Raw genomic sequence first — 23,441 nt, 5'->3', positions numbered from 1 at the left:
TTTTAAAGATAGAATTCTCTAATTAATCATCATGATACCAGGTGTTGGTGTGTAAGCTTCAATTATCTTCACTGTGGTCTGATGTCCCATGTTATTTTCTTGATGCATTTGGGTGTATGATGAGAGCCATTTAACCTCTTTTGGCCTCAGTTTCCTCATTTGTAAAATGAGAAGGGTGTACTCAGTGACCTATAAGATGCCTTACAGCTCTAGATTCTATGAACTGATGACTCATGAACTTCTTTGATTCTTATTTCTGAGCAGAGCTGATGAGCCATTGTATCATTCAGCAGCAATTTCTTTGTTGTCTTCTGGCTTCATGCATGATGAGAGTGTCAGTATGGGTATGCCTGTGTTCCTGCAGTGTTCCCATTCATTGGTCTCTGGAAAAAATGCCATGCTTAGAAATTAATGTTTGTAAATAGCCTAAAAACTTGTGTCATTCTTAGTGTCATTTTAAAAATTTCTTTTACCATTATCACTTCATTAACAGCATCATCAACAAGCATTAATTATATATTATTATATTATATTATATTATATTATATTATATTATATTATATTATATTATATTATATTATATTATATTATATTATATTATATTATATTATATTATATATATTATATATATATATGTGCCAGTCACTGTGCTAAACCCTGGTGATACAAAGAAAGGCAAAAGCATGGTTCTTATCTTCAAGCAACTCACATTCTAATGATGGAGACCACATACAGACAAGTGTACATATGAAATATATATAGCTTAAAAGTAAATGGTAACCTCAGAGGGAAGACATTAGCAGTGGAGGGGTGGGTTGGGGTTGTGGAATACTGTAGGAATAGAAGGGAAGCTATACAGATCCCATGGTCATCGAATATTTTGTTTTTTTCATGGGTCACTATGACAAAAAGTCTTCTGGTGATGTATCTTTCCATATTTAGGTAGACCGATCCCCAGATAGCAGATATAGTCCAATCTATTGTTGGGCACCATCTTTCACAGTTTGGTAAAAATCTGACAGACCTTGTGCTGTCCTGGCATAGCCTTTAAAAATGTAGGTTTCCTTCCATGTCATGAGAAGACATTGTGCCTTCAGTTACTGGCAAATGGGATTGTTTTCAGATCGTTGTGCTCCATGATTCACAGTCATTTAACTTAACCAGGAGAATGTTGTTAAAAGGGTTAGCTTTGGTATTGGGTCTGGGGGGTGGTGGTAAGTTGTGTTGATTGCAAATAACCAGAAATTTCACTGAATTGTAAACTTGGAAGAGATTTCAGAGGCTGTCTAATCCACCCTAAGCCTGCACAAGACTCCGCTCTTTAATATATCTTTTTGTTTGAAGATCTCTGTGAGAGAAAAACCACTTCCATGGAACTACTTTCATATAGGTCTGATTTTTAGGAAGGTTACTCTATCCTCAAACCCAAGTTTGCCTCTCTGGAACTTATATACATTGATCTAACTTCTGTTCTGTGGGATTTCCACATTACAGCCTGTCAAATCTCTGAAGACAGCTTTCTTGTCCCTAAATTTCTTCTTCTTATGACCACCTTAGTGATTATTGCTCTCTTTTCAGATTATCTCATATTAATGTAGGCATAGGGCTAATTTATGGGTGAGTCATTGTGAAATTGAAAGGTTGTCAGGCCTTTGGCTCACTTTCTGATTGCCTATGACTCTCGTTCTAGCCTGTTTGGGGGTGACACCATGCACACACCCATTAATTAAGATGAAGTACTTAATCAGTTATCCTGCAGTTCTTCCTATTTAGGTTTTCTTCATATTGAAACTATACACCCCCTTCCTAGCCCAACCAGAGGCCAGGTCTTATAGGACGTGACTCCTGTGTCCTACCTGGTTGGCTCTTAGCCAGAGACAAAAGGAAGGGAGCAGTTGAAGAAGAGTGAGAGGGAGGAAATGGTGTCCTACCTGGTTGGCTCTTAGCCAGAGACAAAAGGAAGGGAGCAGTTGAAGAAGAGTGAGAGGGAGCTCCAAGAGAATACGATGGGGGCAGGAAGGGATAGGAAAAAGAATACTAGTTGACATTAAGAAAAATAAGGGCTAGGTGTGCTTCTTTAGACACTGGAGCCAGGGAAGAGAGGATGGATAAAGTTGTAGAGGAATTTTCAAAGTAAGAGTAGGGGAGAACATAGAGAAGGAATGGGGCCTCACACAAGACTATGTGGAAAAAGCAGATTTAGAAGTAGGGAAAAAGTATAATAAAGCTAATAAGGGAAGAAGAAAAATATTTTAGTTAAGACATGAGGGTTTACTTGAGATTGTATAACAGGTTGATTTCTCCAATGATTTACATAGATAAAAGAAGCTTTGTGGTCTCAAGTAGTAGAATATCTTAGCCACTGATCAAGGAGTTTTGCCTATTTCCAATGTAATGTTAGTCATGGCAACATAATATGAGTATACACAGTTAGAGTTGAGACCCCTCAAGATTAGGATGGTTCCTGTAATTAACCATTTGGGGAGGGTCACATTGGAGGAAGTCCTATCTCAAACGCCTCATGTTCTGGTCAGCACTGCTTACAAATTGAAGTTTTCTGTATATCCACTCTATCTGTGGATATTTCTTTTTTTGTCCTGAACCTTGGTCATATTCATATGCTTTGGAAACCTGACCAGGACAGTTCATACCACCACTGGATGACATTGCCAGGAAGGTAGTACCTGCATTCAAGATCTTTCCCTTTCTGTTAGCATTTACTAGTTTTTTCACAGGCATGTATGTAAGACTGTTGATAATGTAGAAGACAATAGCTAAAAGTCAAGCTGAAGATCAAAGTTGGAGCCCAGGAAGGCAAGCCAAAGCTAAGACTTAAAAGTATGGGGGCTCAGAACCTTCAATCTAATTGGAAAATATTCTCTTTTGGATTAGTTCAACTTCATTTTGGGTACTTAATACTCCGGACTCTTGCTTGATCTTTGACCATGACTATTGCTTCTACTCTTTTGTGTCCTGGTACTTCTGAATTACCTCCATGTGAACCATTAGATTGTGAGGTCCTCAAGGGTAGAGACTTCTTTTGCTTCTCTTTGTATACCCAGTTTTTATCATAGTGCCTGGTATATAATAGGTGCTTAAAAATGCTTAGTGACTGATTGACTGAACAGATGACCTGTTCTTTCAAAACTTGTATGTCTCTCGCATCTAGGTCCTGCCTATTTGTTACCTGATAGCAAAGGAAGACTCGGTCTACAATAAACTGAAGATTTTTCTAGCTCAGCTCTTGGCTGAATCTCTGATTAGGCTTAATCCTGGTTCTACCTGGGGGCCAAGCCAATGAGAACAGTGCATAGGCCTATGTAGCATTCTTTCATGCTACAAGGGTTGCTAATGGGGTTAAACTCATCATCATATTCCTGCTGTGGTCTTGACTAATAAATGTCATCCCTTAATAATAACTCTAATGGCTTAACCTAATTAAAATATACATATCTGTAAGAAGTCTCATAAAGAGTGAATATAATGATGGGAATTTCCAGCATTAAATCATTGAGGGCAGAAGGTTGGATATAGTAGAGATTTAGGGCCATGGAGACTTTTAGTGTTTGAATTATATTACAGTGGCAACTGCTTGCTCCTCCAGTGTGTAGGGATGGCCTGGATAGTAACTGAAATTTAAAAAATGACCAGAAATGAGAGCCTAGCCACTGCTTTTTACCTGGCACAGTTGCTTCCCTTTATGACTCCTAATTGGTGAAGATTCACCATATTCAGACCGGACCCAGACCCACCTTCCTTGTTCTTCAGTCATCTTCATCCCACGTCACATCTTTCTACCCTTCCAATCTTGTCCCCCTTCCTCCTTTGCCCTCCTCAAAGTATTTTAAGGATCAAATGAGAAACCATATATAAAGGGCTTTGCAAACCTCAAAGCACTATGTTAATGCTAGCTATTATAAAGCTGGAAAGACAGTAGAGTCTTTGTTCTCTCTTGACATGAGATACCCTAGATGTCTTTCCTGGGAGGTTACAGTGGCTTCCTGCGTATATGTGAGTTTTTCCTCTAAGTGACATTTTGAGTGGTGTTAATTTTTTTTCCCAGCCCTAAGCCACTTGGACATGAAGAGTGCACTTTTCTAAGACACACTTAAACCGATTGCTTGCTGTCAGACTTTGACAAAGCTACACATTATCAGAAATACCAAAGGAGCAGCCCCACTCCGTGCTATAACTCACAGAGCATATTAGGCACTGAAATTCTAATGCCTCATTTTCGTGACAAATGATGCAACAAGAATTGAAAATGGCTGCTATGAATCTCACCTTCCGACTGTGATTGCAGTGGAAAAGGGGAAGTGCTGTACTCTTAACCCATGACTGTTGCACGTGGTTGCATGGGGAGATTTTGCGGGGGGGGGATGCCTGCTACAAGTTAAGGATGTAGTTAATATGCTTTTGGTGCCTTTTAACTTTGAATAGCCTTGTTTTTAAAGCATAGGGACATGTCAAGAAAGCAGGACTATCCACCCAAATTTGCTCCTTTCCCTGAATGTGGAAGCTCTGGGAAACGTCAGCTTGCTAACTCAGTTTGGAGGGGTATGAGTGTCGTATCAAACCTCAATCATTTTTTAAGGTTATGTTCCTCAGGCTCTGGAAGAATACTAGAGGATTTCAGAATAGTTTGCCCAGACATATTTTATCACCTTCAGAGAGAAACAGAGATAATCTGACAGCCTAAACTATTTCTCTTGGTCCCCCCATATCTGGAACTTTATCAAAATATTATTTACTATTCAACATTCAGTAAATACTTATTAAATGCCTAATACATTTAATCAATGCCAGCTGCATTAAAGTGCAGGGTACTGTGAAAGGTGCTGGAGGAAATATGAAGATTAGTGTAGACAGGATCCCTAACATCATGGAGCCATAATTATAGCTACCATTTACATCGCAGTTTGAGATTTGCAAAGCACTTTACAAATATTGGTTTGTCCTTACAACAACCCTTGGAGGTAGGTGCTATTGTTATCTCCAGTTTACAAATTAGGAAATTGTTGCTGAGAGGTAGAATGACTTCTCAATGGTCACATAGATAGTAAGTGTCTGAGGCTCAATTTGAACCGAGGCCTCCCTGCCTCCAGGTCCAGTGCACTATTATCCACTTTGCTGTCTAGTAAATGACACGGAGATTGGGGCTTTGCCACAGGGTGCAGGTGTGTAAGAGAATGCTGTCTTCCTCTTTGACACAACCGCTATCTCTCTGCTTTGCCTAGTGGACCTTTGCCAATCCAAGTCGCCATTCAGGAGTGACTGCCCTAGGCTGCAATCCTTGGTGCGTCAGGGGGTATGTATGTGATTGCATGGACATTTTCGCTGGGGGTCAACTGCTTCCTCTCCTGAGGCTGTTCATTCATTTTTGAAGAGGACCAATGACATCATGGGGTAATACCTTGACTTGTGTATGAATTGTATTTAAACGAGGAAGAGTTGCACACAGCCATCAGCCTCATTCTTTCTTTCAGAGTCAGGTCCAGTGGCAAAATAAAAGTCAGGATGACTCAATGGCCTGGAATGCAGTGGATGACCTTAGCATCTTTGATATCTGATCAAGCTCTAAGTGATCCACAGAGAATGCTTCAGTCACTTTCATGGCCATTGGAACAAATTGTTCTCATGTGCCCATTCCATTGGGGACATCTTCACCTGCTTGGGGTAGACATCCCCCTAATTCGCCAATAGTTTTGAGGCCTGCTGGTTACCTTCACCCTGGCTTAGCCCATCTGCCGAGTTTTACTAGGGTGTGGCTGCTGCACATGTTACAGCTTCTTGGAGCCACAGGTGAGAGTTGGATGAAAGGTAGACACCAAAGGTTGATGAGCAGCCCTCAAAAGGTTCAGCAAGCCCTCAGAGCAGAGGTGTTATTCCCCCCTCAACACCCCATATATCCCTCTCCATGGGCTACTGAGTTCATGAAAATTCTTCTTAACAGGTTAACTTTTGGGTGAGGCATAGCCAATGGACAAGTTGCTTGGCTGCAGGACATGATTTTCCTGAAAGCTACTAAAGAGCCACTAACAATCAGCCAATGATGGTTCAGTCCTCTGTCGGGTTGTGTCAGGTAAGATTTTACTGGCCTATTGGGCTCAGTTACAGTGGCTATGGCAGACCGTGCTATGTCTTCCCATTGCTGATCCTTTAGTGGCTCTTCCGACCTTTCGAATCACAAGGTTATCCTGTCTCCAATGCTCCATAACCTAAAACTAGAAAAGAATAAACATAACAGGGACAGAAGAAAGAGTAAGACCATGTGCCCATGGGCCACCTGGTGCCTTGGTGGGGGGGGGGTAGGATAAGAGCTTAAGGCTTATCTCCTCACCCAGACACATAGCATTTCTTCCTTTGATAATCACCAACAAAAAGAGAGAACTAGAATTTCTCCACTGCAGTCTTTTATATGCACTCTTAGTTCTGGCTCAGTAGTTAGTTAAAAGACTTTTCTTCACTATGCAATAAGTAGATAGGAAATAGTCCCAGAATGCCTGTGAATATGCTGAATTGGGGACAGAACACTTCTATTATATATCCTCATGTATTTCTGGAAGCAGGCTGACTGAATTCCCCATGTGTGTTAGCAACATTCAGAGCACATTCCTTGAATGCCCTGAGGACTGGGGTTCTATTGGCCAGTCCTTCATTACACATATATAACCCAGTGTGCATTCCCTATTAACTGTCCAAAATTATTCTTAATATCTGCAGATATCATGTACTCCCCCTAATTCTCCTTGTAATGGTGATCTCTGGTCAAGTACTGGTGAGAGGTGGGTAGAATAGAGAGATTATGTCAAACTTCTTTGGGCATATGGCTTAAGTTGTTTTAGAAAGCTATCATTACATCCTCATGTTAAAATATTTGCTTTTCTTTGTGACTGTTTTTCTCTGACATCACTTGGGAACACATTTTCAATCCCATCTATGTGAATTTGGATGGACAGAAAATGCATTAGTTATTTCTCACTCATTGTTTTGAAGCTTAGCTGAAGTTATTAGATTTGATTAACGGATTTTATGTTTGGCTTGTTGGCAAGATGGGGATTAAGCAATAAGGAGATTTTCCCTCCCTGGGACCTTTGAGCTCATCTCCAAGTCCAGTGGCAACCTCAGATTTTTTAACTATTTCACAAAACACTAGGCTCTTCTTCATTTGCATTAATTAGATCAGTAAAAAAAAATGGTGAACCCTGCTGGTTTTTTTTTAATATGTGTCTCATAGAAATGCTGATTTTTTGAGCTGGAAAGCATCTTAGAGATTATTTAAATGCTGTCATTTTGTAGATGAAGAATCTGGCATCTAGAGAGCTGACATGGCTGCCTTAAGATCACACAGTCAATTAGTTGTAGAACCAGAACCTGAACCCAAGGTTTTGGCTTCATATTTTCCCCACCATATACCACCCTGGGATTCTGGCCTCATGTTTTTTGTTTTCTTGCCCAGAACATTAAAATTGGAAATTGAATCTCATAGATTCATTTGTTGACTGAGAATCAGCATCAGCAAAGTAAAATGGCAAGAACATGGCTGGGAGTCTGAAGACCTGGGTTTGAGACTAGGCTCTACAACTTATAAGCTACGTGATCTTGGGCAAATCGCTCTATCTCTCTAAGATTCAGTTTTCTCATTTCTAAAAATGAGCTTGGTGATACTTGAACTACAAGTGCTTCATAGAGATATTTTGTGAGGAAAGTGCTTCATGATTATAGCCACTCTGAGCCTGCTGTTCTGCCTGGTTTCAACTCCAGAGAACAAGAAGCCCCTTCCAGCTCATCACCTCTAATCTCATAATCATGCTGCTAACTCAAGCCTTGACCGACACCACCTGCCTCAGCCTCTTCCTCCCTCTGATTGGAAGGTGGAGTACCAAGCTTCTCCCAATGCCTTCCTTTATAGAGGGTAGAAAACGGATTTTTTGACTCACTCCATTTTGTATCTGCCACTATGCCTGGTTTCAGCTCCATGTTGGGTCCACCTGACTCCTTCCCCTGCTTTCCTTACCTCTTTTGTATATTATCTCTCCCTTCTCTCCCCCACTGAGGGCAGAGACTATTTTTATAATTGTATTCCCAGCACTTACCACAGTGCCTGGCCCATAGTAGGCTCTTAATAAATGTTGATTCAATATGATTGGATTAGATATAAATGTTAGCTGTATGAGTTGCATAAAAGGAACTAGAAAATTTTTTTCCTGTGCCCTGAGCTCATTTATGCATCTTCTATGACCCCATATCAACTAAGATACGTGGCTTTTTAGAAGTAAGCAGGTCTGGCATTTAGCATCAATCAACGAGCACTTATCAAGCACCTTCTTTGTGCCAGGCACTTTATTAGGTGTTAGGTGATACAGAGACAAATATAAAATATTCTCTACTCTCAAGGAGCTTTCCTTCTGTTGGGTGAGACAATATGTACTTATCACAGACCATATAGCATATATTTAGAAGGGAATACTGAGGGACAGATGTGATGTGGGAAGGTATTAGATGATGAAAAAAATAAATGGGAAACAGATAAGATGAAAATGTGATATTCTTTTTGATCAAGGTTATGTATGTGGCAACACTAATGGTTAGAAAATCTAGAGCAAGGAATGGTGAAATTCATCCAGTACAAAGAGGCCAAATACTGGGTCTGCAGAGATTTTTTTCTCTCACTGGACATAGCATTACAGAATCAGAGAATGTTAGAATAGGTACAAGGACCTTAAAGACTGGCTGTTCTGATTCCTTTATTCTATAGAAAAAAAAGAAGCTCAGATGTTACATTATTTGCTTAAGGTTGCAGTGCTGGTTAATGACAGAGCTGGGACTCTGTCAGTAAAATATGGAATAATGGAGTTGGATATGATCACCAAAATTGCTTTCTGCTTTAACATTCTAGGATTCTACCTTGCATGGTAAGAGACGAATATAGATATATAGAAAAAAACCATTCATATTGTTTAATCTCTAGAAAGCAGGTATTTCGACTTCCAGTCCAATGTATTTTCTTGCCCCCTCGAAGCTTCATCAGCAGAACTCTTCTATGTAGGCTTTAAACAAGAACATTTAATGTATAGTTAAGCTACTAAAATATTTAAGTAGTTCATGTGATAGATAAGGTAGACAAAATCCTTTAAAGCAATTTCCTCTATAATCTATGTCTGTGCTAGGATTATCTATGTGATGGCACTTTGGTATATGATAGTGATGTTACTGGCCCATTATAATAAACTTGGAGTTGGTTACACAACAGAGGCAATAGATTTGTGATGATTCCTTCTATAAAATAAAAATTTATTAAGCATCTACTACACTCAAAGCATTGTGCTGGCTTTTGGTGACAAAAAGATAAAACAATATAGTCATGGTTCTCAAAGAGTTTAAAGTCTTGATCCTTGTTCTTTCACTTGGTTTTAGCAATGACTAATAATTGACTTTTGCAAGGGGTCTTCTTGGGCAAGGGAATGGTCTATGGCCACTTAACATAGCAATGCTAGCTCTTCCACATAAACATGAAATCTCATAACCTTGGCCCTTTTAGCACTATGAAGTGAATTCTCACTCAACTCCTTGGTGACAGAGGTGTGATTAGTCTGCTTCTTCTCCCTCCTTAGACTGTGGAATTTTTGTATTTAAATGGAATTCAGTGACATCTTTGGAGGCCAATGGAAAACATTTACTCAAAAGAATATCTCATTAAGAAACAGACTTAGTTTTAACAAAGGTTTTGACCATTCTTGTAGAAATTGGATGAATAATAATAACTGTCTTTCATGGGTTGACAGGAAACGAATCACCATTCTATGAACCTCAAAATATCCTGGAAAATTCAGTCCACAAATTATATTGGAACTGGATCATTATTACAGAACAAATTGCTACCCACAATCACATGGAAACAACATTAATCCACAAAAACTTCAGAATAACATCTTTAATAGGTGCTGCCATACCAGACATTCACAATCTTCAAGCTGTGTGGAAAGAAAAATTTTAAAATACAACAACCCTCAAAATCATGAGGGAACAGGATAAGAAGAATGAGTTCTTTATATTGACAGTATTAGGGCAGATGGGTTGCTCAGTGGGTAGAGTGCCTGGCCTGAAGTCAGGAAGATCTGAGTTCATATCCAGCCTCAGATACCTACTAGCTGTGTGGTCCTGGCAAGTCATTTAACCTCTGTTTGCCATAGCTTCCTCATCTGTAAAATGAGGAGAATAAAAGCCCTTACCTCACAGGATTGTTGTGAAGATCAAATCAGATACTAATTGTAAAGTGCGTGGCCCTCAGCAAACACTATATAAATGGTAGTTATTACTACTATTAATAGTAGTAGTGGCTAAGATTTATAGAACTCTTTACGGTTTGTTTGCAAAGAGTTTTACATACTTTGTTGGTTTGTATGCATCAAGTTTCCTTCTGTCAGGGCTCCTTGTAGCCTGACCTCACCAAACGTATAAATTCTTATTTGTATCCTATTTTCTATTTGGTTGTCTATGCCAAAGGGGCAGCCCCCGTCTTAGTTACCACCCATAAAACCTTATGTCATCATGAATAATTTTGCTCAATCATATTTTCATTTTGCCTTTTCCTCTTTTCTCCACTGTTATAATCCAACAGCTTTCCTTGCTAAAGGGGCTCAGTCATTGTCTGGTGCCATCTCTAAAAGAAAATGGGCATCAAGGAAGCACTGTTGTATTTAGTAGCTCTGCTCTGGGGTATTCTGGTGGGCCTTATCACATCTCTTTTTCTGCTGTGTTTTGACCTCTGCTTGGACTTCAGATACTTGGTATGTATCTTGTGTGGATCATGCTTTGTGATCTATAGAGCCCAACATTCAGCATAGCTGGGTTTTAGGTCTGGTCCTGCCATTTAGCTGTGTGACTTTTAAGAAGTCACTTCACCTTATTGGGACTCAGTTTATTTACAAAAAGGGGTGAAATAGCTGGACTCAATGATCACTAGCACTGCTTTCAGCTTTAACATTTTGGAATTCTACTGGGGAGCAGGAGGAGGTAGAGGAAGAGAGGGAGAAGCATCCACATTTTTTAGTCTCTGGAAAGCCCCAAAGATGAAGTATCACAAAATTAGATGAATCTGAGTTAACAGACCAGAAAGATACTCCTAGGATATTTACTTATGACACCATCTTTCTTTTACTATCACTTGAATTTCATTATCATCCTTTCTCCCTCTCTCCCTCTCATTTCATTCCTCTTTCCTCCTTTTCTTTCTCCCTAGTTCCTCTCTCCCTTCCTCCCTCTTCTACTTCCCAGTTCTCTTTCTCCATTTCTCTCTTTCCCTCTTTTTACCCTCCCTCTTGTATCTCTGTCTCTGTCTATCTATTTCTGTCTCTGTGTCTGTCTGTCTGTTTGTCTTTCTTTCCCCATCTGTTCCCCACCTTTACATGAAGAAGCTTCTGGTCTATGTCATACCCTTTTTTAGAACCTTTGATTCTTAATAAGAACCTGGGCTGGATAATATTTGGTTTAATTCATTACTGAAGTCTGGGAAAGACTTGTATTTGGCATTCAGTTTGGGTAAACTAGAGGACCTCAGAACATCAGAATCTCAGTATTATAACATGGCATTTGGTAAGAAGCTGTCTGTTTTTGACCCCATCCAAGGGATTTATTACTGGAAATACCAGTAGTAATAACTCTGTCTCACCTATAATATAGTCCCGTACCCTGGACCTGAGGCCAGCAATAGAATGAGGATGCAAGGTGGTTATTCTTGTTCTGTGACTTTATTGCAGGGCATTTTATGAATGATTTTAAGAGAGTCAACATTTAACCTCAGTATGTAGTCATTTATCCTTTGTGACATTTTGGTACAGAAACAGGGATGTTTTTTTCTGACAGCACAGTACAGTGAATTTGAACATTGTAGGTTGCAGTATTCAGAGGAGCTTTCAGAAGTGGGGGGACTTTAGGATGGATTCAGATGGGGCAAAATTAGATAACGAAGGCTTGAATATACTTGTCTTTTAGAAGCAAAGCTGTGTAAGTGGAGCATCTTTCCATCAAAGTCCTATTAACCCCAGTATAGTTTGCAACCAAGACAATATCAAGACACAGGCACGTGAAGACTAAGCAGGTAGTTCACGAACTAGCAGGAGGCTAAACATAGCTTGTTGCTGGAAACTAGAAGTCTCTTCAGCTGAAACAATTGCATGTGTTTTAAAAAAATGCACATTATTTTCATTGGCCCTTTATGTGCATTAAGAACCAAACTAAATTCCAACATGAAATACTTGGTCGGAAATAGCCATAGGTAGATTCATTTTATTAGTATTCCTAAAGACCTGATGAGGAGTAATGATGGTAAATCATTAATGTATATTTTCTGCTGCTTTAAAAATTAAATCTGTTCCACAATGTGTTTCACAATTTTATAGCCATTATACTAAGCCCTTTGGGAGGTTGTCATAAAAAGTGTTCCATAAATTTGATCTGTCCTGTTATTGTATTACATTTTATTGCAATGATGGAGCTTTTTAAAGAAAGCTCTGAGGCACCATCTCCTTTGGAAACACTGGTGACGCAGGGCATTGAAGGATAAGTGGTAGCTGGTTCTGGGAAAGAAACTGCAATCTTTTTCTGGACTGATACATGGAATTCATTTGGATTAAACCTGTTTTTTTTCAAGAAAGATATAGCTCATAATTTTCCAACTCCCTTGATCCATATCTCCTTCCCTCAAAAAAAGAAAAAAAATGGGAGGCAAAATAAGCTATGAATACCACATGCCATTTGTCTCCTAGGTAGCTCCTAAAAGGAAGAGATATGGACAAGTGCAAGAGGGTGACCCTGGAGGTAGAGAGGGACAGTGAATTCACCCTGTTCAATTTTCAACAGTTATCATCAAATGACTTTTTGAGACCTTGGAGATTCAAGTCCCTTGGGTATTCTCAGAAAACTGCCTTCTTCAAAGGGATCCTATATTCAATACAAGTATAGGAGGGGTCTGTAAACAGAAAAGGACGGGAGCTCTCTTGACTTGAGAGATTCAGCACTCTCTTGATTCTTCTACTAACCATCTAATCACTCTTCTGGCTTCTTCAAAAGCTATACATCCTATTCTTGACTTCTTAACGTGAAGTAATCTCTGTGGTCTTTGTCTCTCTTCTTTTTCTTTCTATTTTTTCCCTCTGGCAACCTAATTTACTCCCACTGCTTCATCTGTGATCTCTGGGCAGATAACTCCTAAATGTATATTTCTAGTTCTGACATTTCTTCTGAACTACAGATCTGTATCTCTAGATGTCTTTGGGACATCTCCATTTGATGCCTGCTGGGCATCTCTGCTGAACTGTTACTTTTCTTTGCTGCCATATGCTAATCATCTGGTGTGATACTGCTTCTTTGCTAGTTTGCTGCTGTCTTCAAGTCTTCAGATGTAATGCAGCTGCCTTGCTTAGCTGTTACTGTGACCAGCACCTGGTTTTCAACTGAAAAAAGGTTCTTCTGAATAAGGGGAAAGGTCTGCCAGATCTTTAGCATTTTGTTATCTATTGTTTCGTTTTTGTTGTCATTTGTCCTTGGTTCTCAAAGAGGACCAATGACATCAGCAGGGTGATGTCTTGACTTGTAAGTGAATTGGATTTAAGTGAGGCAGGACTGTGCAGTCATCAGCCTCACTTGATCCTCCAGAGTCATTGGAGTCCAGAGGCAAGACATAGGTCAGATTATATGGTTATAACCATATTGTTATCTATAAGTCTATAGTAACAGAAGCCCCAGCCAGCCACATATAGTCACCAAGCTAAAGAAACTTGTAGGCATTTTAAAGTCAGTATTTGAACTCCTTTTCTCTTGCTGATACTTCTGGTCCTTTAGTTTAAACTCCTGTCTGAATAATAATAGTCTGAAATTCCTTTTAATTTCTACCATAATCCTAGGATATGAGTCATGAGCCAGCGTCCCTTTAAATCATCCTGAGGACTCCACTGAACAAAACTGCAAAGTAAAGTTAAAATGAGGTTTTATTAACAAATTGACTGATGCTGACAATCAGTATATGGGTGATGGGAGTAAAAATGATCAGAAGCCACTTGTTTATTGATTAGGCTCTAAACCTAATATTTTAGCCCCACCATTAGGCCCATTTTGGGATTCAGAACAAGCCTGGCCTTATGAGGATAAAAATTCCTACTCAGCTGGATTTCATGGAACTTCTCCACTCTCCTACAATAGCCATCTCTCTCCCTGGTACCTGAAATTTTAACAATAAAAGAATCATTGGTTTAAAGTGTTGTTGCTCTGGTAAAATGTGAATCCCTCAGGCTGGAGTATCCAGGGATTCACATACAGATCCAGGTCTCCTGAATCCACTTCTCAGTGTTTTTCCCACTCTCTCCTCTTCTACTACTCTTTTATGGGAGGTGATTATTATACAAATGCAAAACATTCTTATGGAATACAGTTCTGACTCTACCAGTTTACACTTTGGAAGGAAGATTTGGTCTGACTCCAAGATGAAATCTGCCACCAATCTACCCAGACTTGGTAATCCTATTTATATTCATAGTATTTGCCATGCCTCATTCTGTTCATCAGCACTTTCCACTCTTGTCAGTGATTTTAATCAGCGATGAAACTGGATTAAAACTATTTAAATATGCTAATAGGCTGACAGGCCATTGAACTGACTCCTTAATAAATGATATCCAATCAGACATTGGTGTCCCCTGCTTCGGTTGGTTGCACCCTATTAGCTCCGATATTTCTGCCTGTCAGGTACATTAGGTTTCTACTTCTTCACCTCTTCTGATCACTGGTGAGCCCTGCGATGACTGGAGAAATTTCACATCTCTTGCAAGTCTCTCTTTGTAACTGGGCCCACTGTCTGGGCAAGTGATCAATTACTGACTATGAAGAGAATAGCCCGTTAGAGCTCTAAAGAGATAAGCAATGAATTTCTAATATTTTGGCTCCCTTGGGAAACAGCAAAGATTAAAATTTGATGTTCTGGCTTATAGGATGGGAGAGGGAGTTGAGTAATTAGCATCATCCATCTTAGAGCTACAAGGAAACTCAAGAGATCATTTGGTCTGTCTCCCATTACCCTCAGGCAGGCAAAGTATTATCCCCACTTTACAGATAAGGCAACTAAAGTCCAGACTGATGAATCAAGAGTCTGATGTGCTCAGAGTCATGCAGCTTATAAGTGACAAGACTGAGTCTACATCTCAGGTATGTTATCTAGAGGTAGGACAAAGGTAGAAAAGATAGGCAACTGTATAGGCAGTGCAACTATGAACCTAGTTTAATATGAATTTTTAATTTTTGCAAACACTTTTTGGTACTAGAAAATTCTTTCTATGTCAATTAGGTATTGTATTTGTTCATTGATGTTAGGCTTAATGTACAGGGTGTTCCTAAAGTCTGGACATATAGGCAAAAATGCATATTTCTAAGAAATGAAATGAATGAAATTTTCAACAACATTTTATTTAATTGGAATATTAACAAATAATATCTTCAATATGATTTCCGTCATTTGTGATGCAAAAGTTGATGCACTTTGCAAGATTCATGTGAACTTGATGCAATAACTCCACATTGCCTATGTGTCCAGACTTTAGGAACACCCTTTATATAGTCAAAGTTCAGAGCTGATGGGTGATAGAAATCGAGGTTTCTATGCATAGAAGTTGCAATTTTCTGACCTTTATCATGGCAAATTCCTTGTCTAGATTCTGCTTCTGCCTCTCAAAAGTGTACTTGTGTTTCTCCATTCTCAAATTCAGATTTCTATATAATGTTCCAAGTGGAGTTCTCTATATTTCATTGTGATTATTAACTTCATCTTGCTTGAAGAGAACTGGCCACAGGGTCTTGATCTGTTCCATGTGTGCCTGAACATAGGATAGCATGTGCCTGTTATTCATTGGCTTACTAGTTGGCTTACTTAACTCTGGTCATAGAGTCACACAATTTAAGTATTGAAAGAGACCTTAGAGACCGTCTAGTTCAATTCATACACAAAAAAGAATTCCCATGGTAAACATTTAACATGATGTCATCCAATCATTTTTTTAATATTTTGAAGGAGGGAGAACCCACCATCTCTCCAGAGAGCTGATTTCACTGTTAGGAAATGTGTCTTTACATCAAGCTTAACCTGGCCTCTTTGTACCTCCCACTCCCTGTTTCAGATCCTGCCTTGTGGGATGATGCAGAGTGTCTAATCTCTCATTCGCATTATAGCTTTTCAAATACTTGAAGACTTGAATCTTATTCAGTTCTGAGTCTTCTCTTCTCCATGGCCATTTGCTTCACCCCATCCTTGTATGACCTAGACTTGGGTGTGGCTCTTTACCATCCTGGTTTCCCTCCTCTGGACATTTTCTAGCTTTTCAGTATCTTTCTTAAACCATAGCATCCAGAGCTCCGGATAAAGTCTGACAAGAGAAGCAAACAATGACGCCAGCAGCAAATACAAAATGCTCTGATTGGTATTCGAAGTCTTTCATAACCCAGCATCCTCCTACCTTTCCAACTTATACCCTTACCCATATTCTTTGATCCAATGGCACTGACTGTTCCATGAACAAGACACTCCATATCTCTGGGTGTTCTTTCTGGACATCCACTATGCCTGGAATGCTATTCCCTCCTCCACTCTGACTACTGACCTCCCTGGCTTCCTTTAAGTCTCACCTAAAATCCTACCTTCTACAGGAAGTCTTTCTCAACTCTTCTTAATTCTAGTGCCTTCCTCCTGTTAACTATTTTCTATTTATCCTGTATACAGCTTGTTTTGTATAGATTTGTTTGCATGTTATCTCTCCCATGAGATTGTAGGCTCCTTGAGGGCAGTGTCTTTTGCCTCTTTCTGTATCCTCGCTGTTTAGCACAGTGCCTAGCAAATAGTAGGCTCTTGATAAATGTTTATTGATTGATTAACCATCACTTCCCTATCCCTAGAGATTATGCTTCTCATGGAAGCCCAAGATTTCAGCTGCTTTCTGGCTGCCATATCACACTGTTGTCTCATATTGAACTTGTAGTCCATTAAAATCCCCAGATCTTTTTCAGAACAACTGCTGTCTAGGTATGCCTCCCCATCTTGTACTTATGAACCTGATTTTTCAGAATCCAATTCTAAGAATACATTTATCCCTGTTACATTTTATCTTATTAAATTCACTCCAATAGTGTAGTCTGTCAAAAAACTGACTCTGTCATCCAGTGTATTTCTGACATGGCCAATGTAAATAAATAGATAGCAAAATAAAATCTTCATATATATATCTATATATCCATACACATATATTTAAGAGGACAACATAATTGTGCTATTTGTGCCTCCTGTACCTTTTAAGTTTGCTTCTGTTCATTCTGTTCTTTTATTAATGATCCCCCCCTGCCATGTCTAATCTACCAGGAACCCACTAACCTACCATTCCTTACCTCTATGAGTATTATCTCTCCCTTGTAACAAATATGAATAGTACAACAAAACAGGTCTGAGAATACATATCTCATTTTGTATCTTGAATCCATTGCCTTTGTCAACATGTGGGAAGTTTTTAGTCTTTTGAAGTCATTATCATTTGATGCTTTGATCAGAATTCTGATGTCTGTCAAACTTGTTTTTCTTCATATTGTTGTTGTCATCATGTAAATTATTCTTCTGGTCCTGCACACTTAGCTGTATCAGTTTGTAAAAGTCTTTTGATGCTATGCTGAATCTGTTAGTCTACTCCGGTGAACCTCATTCATTATCTCTGTAACTTCCTATACTCAAGTGCCCCTCCCTGTCTACCACTCCATCTTCTCTGTTGTCTTCTCCATTAGAATGGAAGTTTCTTAAGGGTAGGGACTGAATTTGCCTTTTGTGTTTGTATCCTTAGAGTTTAGTACATGGCATGCACTTATTAGATACTTTTTTATTCACTCATTCTTTCATATTGATCATTTTTTGTGGTACAATAATATTCCACATCTGTATACCATTATTTGTTCAGCCATTTCTTAACTCCTGAGAATGCATTTTGTTTTTAGATCTTCACTACTTACCAAAAGAACTGCTATCACTGTTCTTTTACATATGAGTCTTTTGCCTCTAGCCTTGATTGCCTTGTGATGTATGCCGAATAGTAATATTGCTGATGTTTCTCCTACTTCCTCTGCATGTGGAGAGTGGTTCTTTACAATTCCCAAGAGATGGTGATTCTCACATCTTTTACTATTTTCCAAACAGGAAGCACCAGCAGAATGGTTTTTGCCTACAGTTCTCTGCAAATCCAGCAGATAGCATCCTTAGTAACTTTTCCAGAGGTGAAGGCTCTCTTCAAGCCAGTCTATCTTAGTGTGTCAGAGGGGCTTACAATATTTATACAAGGGATGCTTCTGTCATGTTAGATGGACTTCTTCTGGGAGATTTATGGTAGTAAAGGGGCAAAAGTGGCATAGGATGTGAAGACATACATTGGTTATCAGCTGTATTCATTGAAGAGTATACACATTGATGACTGATAAAACTATCAAAGTGTGGAATCAGAACTCTAGGTCTGATTTTTGCTGCGCTTCTATAGAACTTGACTTCACTGCAAGGGACTGAGGGCAACTGGGAGACCAGCATCTATTCAAATTGCAGTAATTAATTTGCCTTTTAAAGTTTTACTTCTTCCCAGAATCTTCCAATCACAATTTGGTTACTGTAACTCAAGTCAGCATACCCTAATTTATTTCCCAACTTTGTATACTTTCATTCATCTTGTTTATTACCTTGATTTGATGTTTTGGTTTCTTTGAGATAGTACAAAAAATGAAGAGCCTTGAGCAGATTGGGGAGGAGCTTCCTCACAGCCTATTTCTGTGTTTGAAAGTCTTCTTCCCTTACAGCTCTAAATAATAAATTATGTCTCCGCCAAGCAAGACATTCTGAGTACAGAGTCGATTCTTGTTCAACAACAACAAAAAGTACATGTGAATATTCTTTAAAAGAAAAGTAGCTCTCAAAAAATGTATTCTAAGATGATTGCAAAAAATAGTTTTCCTTTAAAAGACTGCTAACTCTTGGATCAGATGATTGCTTGCTCAAATCATTTTCCAAGCTAAAATCCTTGTGAAGCTTGTGAGAGTTACAACTAGTTTTCCTACTTTCCTGAGGAACTTTGACATCTGGATGCTGTCTATTCTACTTTGCAATAGACTGTGCTGGTTCTAAGGAAGATATTGGGAGAAATCTGGACTTAATGTCATTATTACCTCTAATATGATTTGAAAGGAAGGAAGGTGCGTTCACTAAAGAGACATGAACCAATACAAACATATTCAATTGCCAGGGCATTGGGAAGAAAGAAGAATGATGTTCCTTATGCTTAATTCAGCTGTTTAGAATGTATTTTACAGAAGTACTTCAGAAGACCCTGAGTCACTTCATTACCATATCCTAGTTAAATAAAGAACTCCACTGAATTTAAGCAAAAATTATGCATGAATGAATTTTTCCTTTGTCATGGATTCATGAGGCAAGGAGGAAGGAATCTTTGAAAGTGGTTTTCATTTTCTTTGTATCTTGTTTAAAAATGCACACATAGAGAGAAACACAATTTTTTTTGGTTATAAATAATTCTTGTTACAAATTTAATCACATGGCATAATTAAATAAACAAATGGAATATGGAATTGAATCTCAAATAATATCATAAAATCTGAAATATTTACATTTTGATTTTAGAAAGTGAAAAAAGGATATAAATGTTAAAATAACAACAAAATGATTTATATACTCAATGTTCTATTCTCTTTTCTGTCTAGGCACCTATAAAGTTTGTTGTCCTCAGTTTTTTAATATGGTTGGAGTTAATATATATATATATATATATATATATATATACATATACATGTTGTTCTCTTAATTTTAAGAACTATATGCTGTTCTTTTAATTTCTGTTATTCTTACATTGTATTACTTCATATATCTTTCCATGTTTCTTGGCTTTCTTCATATTTGTCATTTTTATGATATGATTGTATTCCATTACATTGATATACACAGTTTGTCAAGCAATTCGCCAGTTGTTGGATATAATTTTTTCTAATAGGAGGATTAAAGCTCATTCTCCCATCCCTGTACCAACACATACATATGTACTAGAGAGCTACTTCCTTTTAAGTTCGCTATAAAGTGATGAATTTAATGTAAAATAAAGCTGAATCAGGTAGTGATCAGGTTGCAGTTATTAGCCAAATAGTAGGGAATGGAGAGAGAGAGAGAGAGAGAGAGAGAGAGAGAGAGAGAGAGAGAGAGATGCTCACACCCACACCCACACACACACAGACTTATGATCAAATTTTATATATTGTGCATGCCCAGCAGAAGTTAAGTAAGCCACTGCCCTCTCTTGTTGTTTCTCGAACAAATTATGTCCATTAAACAAATTCAATGGATAAATTTAGAATTATTTGGGCAAGTTGTGACTTTCCTTTATCTTATGTTCTGATCTTACTGAAGTACCCTTCATTTTGGTCCTAACTTGGGTTAAACAGATTCAAAATGGACCCATCTAAAGGAATTTGCTTGAGTCCATAATGGAGAAAAAAGATTCTTGACTGTCAAGGAGTTTAGATATGATCCTATCTTGAATTTTCTGTTGGATTACTTAAAACTTGTCCTGTTTTCAATGTCTCGTTAGTCTGAATGCTTTCAGGGGAAATGAGGGATCCTTTGAAGAGATGCATGAACTTAATTATTTTTTTAAAATTTATTTAATATATTTAGTTTTCAGCATTGATTTCACAAGAGTTTGAATTACAAATTTTCTCCCCATTTCTACCTTCCTGCCCACTCCAAGATGGCATATATTCTGGTTGCCCCATTCCCCAGTCAGCCCTCCCATCTGTCATCCCACTCCCCTCCCATCCCCCTTTCCCTTCTTTGGTAGGGAAAGATAAATTTCTATGCCCCATTGCCTGTGTATCTTATTTCCTAGTTGCATGCAAAAACTTTTTTTTTTGTTGTTTTTGGATGTGTTTTTAAAACTTTGAGTTCCAAATTCTCTCCCCTCTTCCCTCCCCGCCCACCCTCCCTAAGAAGGCAAGCAATTCTACACAGGACACATGCATATCATTATGTAAAACCCTTCCACAATACTCATGTTGTGAAAGATTAATTATGTTTTGCTCCTTCCTGACCTATCCCCCTTTATTGAATTTTCTCCCTTGACCCTGTCCCTTTTCAAAAGTGTTTGTTTTTGATTACCTCCTCCCCCATCTGCCCTCCCTTCTATAGTCCTCCCTTTTTTATCTTCTTCCTCCTTCTTTCCTGTAGGGTAAGACACCCAATTGAGTGTGTACGGTATTCCCTCCCCAGGTCAAGTCCGATGAGAGCAAGATTTACTCATTCCTCCTCACCTGCCCCCTCTTCCCTTCCTAGAGAACCGCTTTTTCTTGACACTTTTATGCAAGATAATTTACCCCATATCTCTCCCTTTCTCCCTCTTGCAATATATTCCTCTCTTATCCCTTAATTTGATTTTTTTTAGATGTCCTCCCTTCATATTCAACTCACCCTGTATCCTCTGTCTATATACACACACACACACACACACACATATATATATATATATATACACCTACATATATACCTACATAGACACACGCATACGTATATATATATATGCATACACACACACATATATATATATAGATGTATATATATATATATATATATATATGCATATTCCTTTCAGCTACTATGATATTGAGGTCTCATGAATCATACACATCATCTTTCCATGTAGGAATGTAAACAAAACAGTTCCACTTTAGTAAGTCCCTTATGATTTCTCTTTCTTGTTTACCGTTTCATGCTTCTCTTGATTCTTGTGTTTGAAAGTCAAATTTTCTATTCAGCTCTGATCTTTCCACTGAGAAAGCTTGAAAGTCCTCTATTTTATTGAAAGCCCATATTTTGCCTTGGAGCATGATACTCAGTTTTTCTGGGTAGGTGATTCTTGGTTTTAATCCTAGCTCCATTGATCTCTGGAATATTGTATTCCATGCCCTTCGGTCCCTTAACGTGGAAGCTGCTAGATCCTGTGTTATCCTGATAGTGTTTTCACAATACTCAGATTGTTTCTTTCTGACTGCTTGCAGTATTTTCTCCTTGATCTGGGAGCTCTGGAATTTGGTGACAATGTTCCTAGGAGTTTTCTTTTTGGGATCTTTTTGAGGAGGCAATCTGTGGATTCTTTCAGTTTCTATTTTACCCTCTGGCTCTAGAATATCAGGGCAGTTCTCCTTGATAATTTCTTGAAAGATGATATCTAGGCCCTTTTTTTGATCATGACTTTCAGGTAGTACAATAATTTTTAAATTATCTCTCCTGGATCTATTTTCCAGGTCAGTGGTTTTTCCTATGAGATATTTTACATTGTCTTCCACTTTTTCATTCCTTTGGTTCTGTTTTATAATATCTTGATTTCTCATCAAGTCACTAACTTCCACTTGCTCCAATCTAATTTTTAAGGTAGTGTTTTCTTCAGTGGTCTGTTGGACCTCCTTTTCCATTTGGCTAATTCTGCCTTTCAAGACATTCTTCTCCTCATTGGCGTTTTGGAGCTCTTTTGCCATTTGAGTTAGTCTATTTTTTAAAGTGTTGCTTTCTTCAATATTTTTTTCAGTATTTTTTTGGGTCTCCTTTAGCAAGTCATTGACTTGGTTTTCATGGTTTTCTTGCATCATTCTAATTTCTCGTCCCAATTTTTCCTCTACTTCTCTTACTTGCTTTTCCAACTCCTTTTTGAGCTCTTCCATGGCCTGAGACCAGTTCATGTTTTTCTTGGAGGCTCTTGGTGTAGGCTCTTTGACTTTGTTGACTTCTTCTGGCTGTATGTTTTGGTCTTCTTTGTCACCAAAGAAAGATTCCAAAGTCTGAGACTGAATCTGAGTCTGTTTTTGCTGCCTGGCCATGTTCCCAGCCAACTTACTTGATCCTTGAGTTTTTCGTGGGGTTGTGACTGCTTGTAGAGAGTACTTTGTTCCAAGCTTGAGGGGATGCCCTGTTGATTTCAGAGCTATTTCTATACAGCTAGCTCTGCCACAGCAGCACTCCTCCTTCCTCAAGAACCACCAACCTGGTCCTGATGCAAATCTTAAGCAGGCTCTGCACTCCTGTTCTGATCTGCCACTTAATTCCTCCCACCAGGTGGGCCTGGCGCCAGAAATAACTGCAGCTGTAGTTCTGTAGCTGCACCGCCCCCACTGCCCCTGAGCCAGTGGCTGAACTGTGAACTCTGTCCCCTGCAGCTTTTGCCACTAACCTTCTCTGTTGTCTTTGGTGTTTGTGGGTTGAGAAGCCTGGTAACTGCCACAGCTCACTGATTCAGGGTGCTAGGGCCTGTTCTGCCCAGCTTCTGGTCTGGTTGGTCCTGCCGCCTCCCACGCTGAGCTCCGCTCACCTCGGCTCTGTGTGCGATAGA

Source organism: Trichosurus vulpecula, chromosome 5 (genome assembly GCF_011100635.1).
Source record: "Trichosurus vulpecula isolate mTriVul1 chromosome 5, mTriVul1.pri, whole genome shotgun sequence".
Lineage (NCBI taxonomy): Eukaryota > Metazoa > Chordata > Mammalia > Diprotodontia > Phalangeridae > Trichosurus > Trichosurus vulpecula.
Note: the sequence above shows the minus strand (reverse complement) of the source record.